The 7,328-nt window shown below is 44.1% G+C and overlaps 1 long non-coding RNA gene across 2 annotated transcripts in view; it reads left to right on the top strand.

Moving 5' to 3' along the window:
* The first annotated feature begins 50 nt into the window (after positions 1–50).
* The window catches only part of LOC102005323, a 30,351-nt gene continuing 23,073 nt past the window's right edge, over positions 51–7,328 (top strand). For both annotated transcript variants that reach the window (XR_259027.2, XR_001236325.1), the window contains exon 1: positions 51–139. This is a non-coding gene — a long non-coding RNA (uncharacterized LOC102005323). The remainder of the gene's footprint in view (positions 140–7,328) is intronic.

Below are 7,328 nucleotides of genomic sequence, written 5' to 3'. Positions count from 1 at the left end.
AGGGGGCGTCCCGCGGGCTCGGACCGCGCAGCCGGGACCCGAGGGGCCGCGCCGCCTCCTCCCAGCCGGCAGCCCCGGCTCGGCGGGAGCTTCGGATCCTCTCTGGTCTGCAGCGGAAAGCGGCGGTGGCGGAGACCAGGTCGGGGAGCTCTGCGACTTGGGGTGGGTTTCCCCCGTGGGTGTCCTGTGTGTGAATGCTAGCCTACCCGTAACAGCTGGGGAGTGGAAAGCGCGTATTCGCTGCGGCTTTCAGCAGAAAATTCGACAGGGTGACATGATTAGCGGTAACATCGAAAGTGACTTTGGTTTACGGTTGGCTGTGTAAACCAACCATGAAAACTTTTGTTTTTTTAAGCTAGACTGGTCATTTCTTGGAGATGGGGTGTGGAGCTTTACTGGAGAGAAAGATTTCCAACCGCTTGCTAATGCAGCCTTAGAATTTGGAATGGTGGTCATAGGAATTTATATGCAAACGCGCACAGACCGTGCCTTACTCTCTCCTCACTAAAGGAGATCTTTGAGCAAATGCAAAGAAAAGAAGCAAAGAGTAGTGGTATAGTGAGAAAAAGTCCATCTTAGTGAAAAGATGCGCTCGTTTTCACCCCACTTTAACACGTCTGTGTGAAGATTGTAGAGTGTTTCCCTGACCGCAGACCCAGCTGTGGGCCGCCTTGGAGACTCGCTCACAGTGCACCCCGGCGCTGGGCGGGGCTCCCTCTGCCCTCCAGCCGCTGAACTCGGATGCTTTCTCCTCTCCTCCTGCTGCTTCTTATTCTCCAGCCATCTTCTCTTCCTCCTCATCGTCCTCCTCCCCATCACCTCGTTTTCTTTCTTCTTCCTTCCTCTTCTTCTCCCTCTCCTTTTCTTCTTCTCCACCTCCCTGCGTTCTTTGGCAAAGGACAGTGCTTCAGTTACCACAGCCAACCCCAGCCCTTCCTGGTGGTGTTTGTCTGTCCTTAAGGGCTCTCATCTCTGCGGTAATAACGTCGGAGTGTCCTGGCCACAGAGAGGGTTAGGGTACTCTTGGCTCAGCGTGCTGTCACAAAAGTCATTATTAGTGTTAGGCAGAATCCAAGAAAGCTGAGCTGAAATCCCGACAGAGGGAATTTACATCACCTGTCTGCACTGTTTTTAGAGCAGAAGTATTACTATTGTAATATGCTTCTGGATTATATTTGGCTTAAGTTTATAAAAGACAAATCGCTGTTTTCAGGGAATAGATTTTAAAAAGAAAAAAGAGCACCAACAAAGCAGGTAGAAAATGTCATCCAGGCTCCTTAAATGTAAGTGCAGAGTTGCATAGAGCTGACAGCAGGTAAGAGTATATTCCAAGGAGCTGACATCTGTTCCAAACTGTACTGTTACTCGGATCTTATGGAAATAGAGACAGGATCACATTAGTATATTTCTTACAGAATTTTTAAAAAGCTATTGCAGTAAATCCCTTTCACTTGAACAACAGATTAAAATAAAATTAATTAAAATGAGATGTTGTCGATTATCATAACTTTACCAATGCTCCATTGTGAGCAAAGGAATTGAGAACACTAGTAGTTTTTTGGTTTTTTGTTTGTTTGTTTGTTTTGTTTCTTTTAATTTTTTTTGTTTTAAAGAGTAAAAGAAGGATAACATAATAATAGGGGGGGCTTACCAAATTACAGACAAAATGGTAGGAAATTATCAATGGTTATTGTTTTACATATTGTTATCTACAAGATAGTTTCTCAGGAAAACAAATAGACAAATAATAGTGAGTTACAGACAAAAGAGGTAGGAGATTATCAATAGTTGTTGTACTATACTGAGGTATCTTCAAAGTGGCTTCTAAAGAATATAAATAAAACTATACATGAGTGACCTACTGAATAATCACTCAATAATTCTCAGTGGTTGTTGTAGGAAACACATAATAATAAACATGGATCCATTTATGAAATAGGATAGGAATAATACAAACATTACAGTTATGGATAGATTAGTGGGAAAATATCAATGACTGCTGTAATACATGGTGGTATCTTCAAAGTGGTATCTCAGGAAGACAGAGATATGCAAGAAGGATCTAACAAGTAGTTACAGCCTAAGGGTTGTCAAAAATCACATGAGTCATCTGTGGCAAAAGCCGTTTTTTGTAGCGTTTTCTCTCCAGCCTCCCATCGCATTGGGACCCCACAACCAGTTAGTGTCCTCTCCCCAACTGTCAGCACAGGCAGCAGGAATCCTGCTGCAGACTCCTCCGGAGCTCCACCACAGCCTGTACTGTCAGGGGAAGAATGGCTTCCAGGGAGTCTCTGCAGGTATTGTGCAAGGTCCTCCTCCTGGTTTACAGCTTCCGAGCGGCTCTCATGACCCCAGTCCAGAGGACCTCTGACTCCTCAAGCTTAGTCTGCATTCTCATGTTCTCTGAGTCCTTGTTCAGTGGCTGCTCCTCCGCTGGCTCTGGACATTTCTGGTTCTCAATGGCAGAAGCAAGAGTGACCTGCTGCATGGCATGTATTCCCAGGGGTTGTTCAAAGTTTGAATGATTCACACACGTCCGTGGGTGGGCATCTGCAGTTGGTGCATGGTGGGCCAATTGTGTCATTGTTTCTCTGTGTCATGATAGATCTCAGTTGAGTGGCGATGGCCGGCCTAAGGGCCGGCACGCAACAGCGCTCGCTGCCGCATGGCTCCCCATGCACCAGGGGCCTTCCCTCCTGGGGCCTACGAGGCAGGAAGCTAGCCAGCCAGAAGACCGGCGCTCCCCACCCGTGGCTCCCTGTGCGCCGAAGCCCTCCTTTTGGGGGCCTATGAGGCAGGGAGTGAGCTGCCGGTCCAAAGACCAGCACTCCCCGCCCATGGCTCCCCGTGTGCTGGGGGCCCTCAGGAACACCAGTAGTTATTTTTTAAATTCACTTGAATCTGACAAACTTCAAATGTGTGGTTCGTATTGACCACGTGGATATGGATGGCTTATCTTTGGATAGGATGCCCTGCTGGCATGACAGATGCAGAAGAACCCTAAAATGTAGGTCATCCCACCATCACAGAATCACAGCCATCTAGAACTTGTTGGTGTCCATCTATCATCGGTGAACATGCAACTTCTTACCTCTTAGTGATTAAGTTTATGCTGTTTTTAAAATTTTGTTTTCTTACCTAAGTGTTATGGTTTAGATATAAAATATTTCCCAAAGTCTCGTGCTAGGAGTGGGGCCTGGCTGGGACAGGCAGCCACTGGTGTGTGGTGTGGAAGGGTGTATTCTCCTGCCTGGCTCCTCCCTCCTCTGTCTGCATCCTGGCCACAATGCAGCGGGCAGCTCTCCTCCTCCATACCTTTCTTCCCTGCCACTTCCACAGTGGAGCCAGCCAACCATGGACTGAACTCACAGAAACTAACTAAAACTACTTGGTACCACAATAAACCCCTCTTCCCCTAAGTGGCAGGTGCCAGGTATTTTGTCCCAGCAATGGGGAAATGATGAATAGAATAGGTGTTACTATTTATCTTCCAACTGAAACTAAGTCACTGCTTTACTTTTTGTCCAAGAGCAGGACTGGCTGATGAGACACATGTGTTTGAAAACTCACAGTTGTTTCCTAACATGGGCTGCAGATAGGGCCGTTCATGAGATGCTAGCTTGGAGTGAATTCCTGTGCAGGGCTGTATGGCTGAGGTTATCCTCACAGAATGCTATGCTTGCTGCACTACCAAATTGTCCACAGTAGCTCACATTACTTCCTTGGTCACCTTTTCTCTTCAACAACTGCTATCAAGTTAATTTTCATATTAATGGCACTGTTAATAATTTTTTCTGTTGTAGTTTCTCTGTTAGAATAGTGTGTTCCTAAGTGGACTGCCCAACATTAAATTTCCTTTCATGAGTTGCAATATAAATATTGGAAAGTTCTATTTAAATGTAAATATTGGTTCATAAAGAAGTGAAATTATATTGAATATTCAAAACTAATTTTTAAAAAAATAACACTACAAAGTTTTGTTAGCAAGACAATAGGTACATTGCACTATTTTGAATAAATGACTTAAATTCTACATGAAAATCTATTTCATTTTACATTTGCACAGATTAAAACACTGCCTCCAAGTGCACTCTTTGAGTTCCTAAAATCCCAGCTGGTACACAGTATTTCTGATGGTGCTTACTGTGTATAAACTGGACCAGGTAAGGATCCTCATATCAGTCAGTAAACTCACTACAACCAGAATTGAATAACAGGATTCAAAGAAGGACAAGAAAAGTCAGAAAGCTGTCAATCCCTCCCATCTCATTTTCATATATATTGATGGTACAACCATGCCATTTCCAAGGTGAGAGACCTAGCAAAGGGAAAATGCAGTTGTAGGGAATTCATATTTTCTTGAATAGCAATATCTCCAAAATAACTAGCTTGATGAGCACTGTCTAAAAATAGCAGGTAGCATGTAGCATGGAAGACAGGCTAGGAGGAGGCAAGTAGCACACTTTTATCTCTGTCGCGGGCTCATCAGGCTGGCTGCACAGGGTGTGTGTCGTGGTGCGTGTGCTATGACAGAGCTCACATTAGGGATCACCAGGATTGGGAGCTGGGTCAGTTCTCAGCATTGTAGGTCCCGAAACCTGGCTTTTCTAGTACTCCAAGAAGTAATCAGACTAAGCGGACCAGCTGCATGCAAGGGACAGAAACAAGTGCTTCCTACGCCAGTGTTTCCTGCTCCACACGTTACCACCACCACAGCCTACAAAGGAAGGCGAATGGTGTTAGAAGACTGCCAAGTGACCAGGAAGTCCAAACCCAGAGAGCTGCTCTTAAGCCGGGAAAGGGTCAGTGAGCAGCCACTGTGTGAGGTTCCGTTCTCATGGAGGGGTATCTCCAGCCAGGAGACCACAGGCTGTGGCAGCTGAGTGCGCCTCTGTTAAGTGACTTCCAGTTCTCTTCTGCAGTCCAGGCTTTGGGACTTTCCCTGATCACCACCTTGACTGGACATGGATGCTCTAAGGACTCCATCAGCAATGCACTTATCTTCTTTCTTTCTTCCTTTCTTTCATTTTTTTGGCTCTCGTACAGGACGGCTTTTTGTGTTCTCTTAAACTAATCTCAGAACTGTAAAAGTACCTTCCTGTCATCTCTCATGTACTAGCTGCCAAAATCCAAACTCATTGGAAATATTTCCATTGTAGATTTAATTTTCCCCATTTTATTAAACCATTAGCCGAAGTAAAACGAACAATTTCTTTTTTTTTTTTTACATAGTGTATATTATCTTAAAATCTAATATGCCATTAAACAACAAGGTCCAATTTTAGAGGACTGAATATGCATTTATACTTTTTCATTTTAATGCATCAAATTCAAATTCTTACAAAATCCATTTCTAATTTCAGAAATAATGTGTTGATCCAAAACTGTTAGAGTGACATTTTCATGAAAAACTAAAAAGACCATTCATCCTCATAGGGATAGATGTTGTGTGTTTCTTTAGACTTTTAAACTACCAAGGGTGCACGAGTACATTGAATATTAATATTATCTATTTCTCGATTTCTCAGTTGAATACACTTTATTACTTTATATTACTGAGCCGCTAATATTACCCTGAAAGTAGAAGATATACAGATACAGATGAGTAGATACATAGCAGTGTATTTATGAGAATATGTTTGATCTTTGGTTCCTTGCACAGGGCTCCTAAACCAGAGTTTCCTGAGTGGTAGGAGTGTCTCTTGTTATTCAGAAGGCACCCCTGCCTGTCACACCTGCATTTATGCTAATGAGGTGGCTTAGAGTGGGGCCTCAGTATGAACTCTGCCCCAGTGGGCTGGTCACCCGGAAGGACCACGTGCTGGGAGCTGGGAACTTCCAGCCCACCTATCTTCCTCTTTGAACAGGGTCGGGGGTGAAGATTAAGCTCTCCCCTAACACCTAGCTTTACTGAGCTTCTGAGTTGGCAGACACCCCTGCCAGGAAGGTGGCCCCTCCTGACTCCTAGGGACGGGAGTGACTGTGGTGCTAGGTTCCAAGTGTGAGGTGATTGTTCAATGCAGTGACCGGTAGGTGAGGCAAAAGGTTCTGTCCTCCTCTAAAACTTTAATGTTGAGTAAACCCAGTATTTTTGATTCAGGGACAAAGCTGTAGGAAGCAAATGCCAAAGTCTGGGATGCAGCATTGTCGCTCATGTGTTCCCTAAGGTCTGATTCAGGCCCTGTGAGCCACTCTCTCTGCCCTGTTTGTTCCCACCTCTGTGTCCCCATCCACAGCGCAGCCACAGAGCCTTCCCTCTCCCCGTGCCTGCAGAACTTCTCAGGGTCTCTCTACAGCTTCTGCTTAGCTTTAACTCCTTGCAGTCTCGCCTCTGCCCCCTCCCCTGTGCTGAAACTGCTCCCTGTTCCCTCTAAGATGAAAACTACCCCTGAATCGTACAATTTTATGATGCTGTGTTGCTATCCACTCACCCGACACCTCTGTAAGTAATATTTGGCAATAGACCTCCAGTCTAGAGGTCTCTCCTTTGATTTTGGTCAGGGACAAAACTCCAATAGAGGTGCTCAGAGAAAGTCTGCTTTACTGTGCAAATCAGGAATGTTGGGGGAAGGCTTTCCTCCCCCCCCCTCCCTCCCTCCCTCCCTTCCTTCCTTCCTTCTTCCTTCCTTCCTTCCTTCCTTCCTTCCTTCCTTCCTTCCTTCTTTTTCTTTCTGTCTTGCATTTTCCCCTTTCTGTTACCTACTTCAGGCTCTGATTGTCCATGTGCAGGACTGTATTAGAACTGATAGATTTGTATGAATATTTTTCTTTTTTTTATTTTAAAGAGTAAAAGAAGGATAACATAATAATAGGGGGGCTTACCAAATTATAGACAAAGTGGTAGAAAATTATCAATGGTTATTGTTTTACATATTGTTATCTACAAGATAGTTTCTCAGGAAAACAAATAGACAAATAATAATGAGTTACAGACAAAAGAGGTAGGAGATTATCAATAGTTATTGTACTGTACTTTGGTATTTTCAAAGTGGCTTCTAAAGAAAATAAATAGAGCTATACATGAGTGATGTATTGAATAATCATTAACTTTTCTCAATGGTTGTTGTAGGAAACACATAATAATAGACATGCATCCATTTATGAAATAGGATATAAACAATACAAACATGGCAGAGTTATCGATAGATTACTAGAAAATATCAATGGCTGCTGTAGTACATGGTGGTATCTTCAAAGTGATTTCTCAGGAAGACAGAGATACGCAAGAAGGATCTAACAAGTAGTTACAGCCTAAGGGTTGTCAAAAATCACGTGAGTCGTCTGGGGCGAAAGCCATTTTTTGTAGCGTTTTCTCTCTAGCCTCCCAT

The sequence above is a fragment of the Chinchilla lanigera genome, unplaced genomic scaffold (genome assembly GCF_000276665.1).
Source record: "Chinchilla lanigera isolate Chin_1 unplaced genomic scaffold, ChiLan1.0 scaffold00001, whole genome shotgun sequence".
Taxonomy (NCBI): Eukaryota; Metazoa; Chordata; class Mammalia; order Rodentia; family Chinchillidae; genus Chinchilla; species Chinchilla lanigera.
This window is presented reverse-complemented; position numbering and strand designations above follow the sequence as displayed.